This window comes from Eptesicus fuscus, chromosome 4 (assembly GCF_027574615.1).
Source record: "Eptesicus fuscus isolate TK198812 chromosome 4, DD_ASM_mEF_20220401, whole genome shotgun sequence".
NCBI lineage: Eukaryota > Metazoa > Chordata > Mammalia > Chiroptera > Vespertilionidae > Eptesicus > Eptesicus fuscus.
In genome coordinates this window covers 33,630,405-33,633,417 of record NC_072476.1, presented here as the reverse complement: position 1 = coordinate 33,633,417, position 3,013 = coordinate 33,630,405, and positions in this window count along the sequence as shown.

Here is a 3,013-nt window from a genome sequence, read left to right as displayed (position 1 = left end):
TCGGTTTTTCATTTTTTCTTTTTTGGCATTCTTTGTACAATATATAGGAATTTACAACACTGACCTCAAGCCCCCAGAAAAACAATTTATGCCACCATTTTAGAGTCTTCCTCATAAAACAGTATGTGCCTGTGTAGTGATCAGCTATATCAACACCCCCCATAAACTTTGTATAGTTGGTCGCGACCTTGGGTTTGAGAACTATTTCCTTCCCACAACCACGCACTCTTCTTTCCACAGACTCAGTCTCTGAAGTGTCCCATGTCCTGAGCATTGTGACTATCCTCTTGTCTTTCCACGCAAGAAACATTACATTTTCATCCCTGAAAGCCACTATCTCTCCTTTCATTAGCTTTGGATGTTTGATAACAGGTGGATTGTCTTTCCTATTGGGCATTATTGTCCCTGTCAACTGTGTTTTTTCCTTGAAGAATTCCTTTGTAAGAGTGACACTAGTGTAATACCTGTCAGTGAAGAAATGATAACCTTGAGAACCAGGTACTGAGTTCTTCAATCTTTCATGAAGCTCTAAAACTATTCTGCTAGTAAAAGGGAGATCAGGTCTCACCAATGTTTCAGATATTATTCCTCCATAATAAGGGACAAATGAATGTACGTAACCACATTTTGAATCTGAGAGGAATTATAAACGAATACCCCATTTTGTTGGCTTGTTAGGATTATATGTGATGAAGTGTATCTTTCCCTTGAAACCAACAGCCTCATCAACAGCAATCTCTCTTCCAGGACAGAATGTCTCCCTAAATTTCATTTCAAGGTATGACAAGAAGCAGTTTACCTTCTCGGTTCTTGTTCTCAAATCTTTTTTGGTTGTTTTTCAAGTGTAACATCCAAAATATTTGCAAGAACCTTTCTCTTTTGAAAACAGATAGAAAAAATGGTATATGAGACTCAAAATCCATGGACCAATAACTCTGCAAGTTGGGGTGATTCAATACACCCATATTTAGTATTACACCAAGAAAAGCCTTCATTTCCTCTATTGTCACATCTTTCCAATTATTCCAAGTGGGTCGCTGGGATAGTTCTTTCTGGCTAATTTTATGCCTAGCATACTCATTTGTCTCATCCGCTATATTTTTTATCAATGTCTCAGTAAAAAACAACTGAAAAAAGTCTATTGGTGTGGCACATCCAGAAGGAACTTGAGGTCCAACATGTAACTGACCAGTGGAGAAAGGGATTCTGCTAGGCTCTTTGTCATTCACAGATGTAGATGTCCACTTTTCTTTTTCCTGTTTTCCCCTAGAAACGTAACTTTCACTGGGTCTTATACCCTATTTCTCAATGATATTACCTATATCTCCATCACTCTCACTCGAATAAACAATTGTGCGTCTTCGTTTTGCCTTTATGAATTCAATGTCACTGTCACTGTCAGTACTTTCAGCCAGATCTTTGGGCAAAGCAAGGCACTTTTTCCTTTCTGTAGTTCCACTAGGACCAGCGATTTGTTCATCATCTCCACTCGCATCCTCGGAGAACTCACTTTCGTCACTATTACATTTTTCACTTTCTTCTTCGTTTTCGAAGTACAATTCATCATCGCTGCTTTCTATGTCTTTGGAAAACTTATCCATCCTGAGGAGGGGAAATTCACTCAGAACGTGCGACTGCTAGGGGGCAAACCAATCATCCAACTAAACCCTGTGTCATGACAACATCTGTGATATGCTAATAGAAACCTAAACAAACCTAGGAGACGAAAAGATAAGGAAGGTTCTTTACCAAGGGAATATGATGCAAGCTCAAAAAGGCATGATGCAACGACTCATGCCTTGGACCCTCCTACTCAAGATTGCTGCCTATGCAAAAGATAAGCTTAGGTCAGTGATGGGCAACCTTTTGAGCTTGGTATGTCAAACTTCGCCAAAAAACTGAACATAACTCGGGTAGTGTGTCACTTTGAGGAAAAAACATTATTTCGCAAATGTTTCATCCTCAGGAGCAGCAAATGTTTCATCCTTGGCATGCGGCCGCCTCAGCGGCCATGTGTCATCAGAAATGGCTACGCGTGTCAGTGCTGACACGCATGTCATAGGTTCGCCATCACTGGGTTAGGGCATGCATGCCTGTGGTAGAAGGAAAGAGGGAAGGGAATGGCACTGGGGTGCTCCCTGAAGAGAGAGAGAGAGAGAGAGAGAGAGAGAGAGAGAGAAAGGGAACCCATTGTCGCCTTTTAAATTGAAAGGTAAAAACTGTGATAAATAGCAAAAAGGTTTCTTTTGTTCTTATGAAAGAACTCTGTAAGAACTGAAAGCTGACACAGGTTCAGGTTTTTAAGACCCAAGCTGTGAAGATGTGGCTGTGACTGTGACACATTGTGCTATATTAAGGTAAAATAACTCTGATAAGGAGGGGAGGGAGAGTGGAAAGTTAAGCTGGTATGTATTTATCTCACCTTTATTCTTTAGCATTATTTCACCAGTGAGGCTAAACATTTTCAAATTGCTATAATGCAGTGTTTTGTTTTTTCTTTTGGATTTGAATTTATTTAATTTTTTTTTTTTTTTTTTTTTTAGCAAAAACAGAAATATATCATTGGGAAAATGTATCAAATGACTAACCCAAGAAAGACCTTCTTGCCCTAACCGGTTTGTCTCAGTGGATAGAGCATCCGCCTGCAGACTGAAAGGTCCTAGGTTCAATTCTGGTCAAGGGTATGTACCTTGGTTGCATGCACATCCCCAGTAGGAGGTGTGCAGGAGGCAGCTGATCGATGTTTCTCTCTCATCGATGTTTCTAACTCTCTATCCCTCTCCCTTCCTCTCTGTAAAAAATCAATAAAATATATTTTTAAAAAATGAAAGACCCTCTTTTATTTTTTAAATTGAGATAAAATCCTATATAATAAAGAGGTGCAAATTGACCCTCATGCCCTTGCAAAAGATGGCTGCCGCCCTAATCTGTTTGGCTCAGTGGATAGAGCATCGGGCTGCGGACTGAAGGGTCCCAGGTTCAATTCCGGTCAAGGGTATGTACCTTGGTTTCA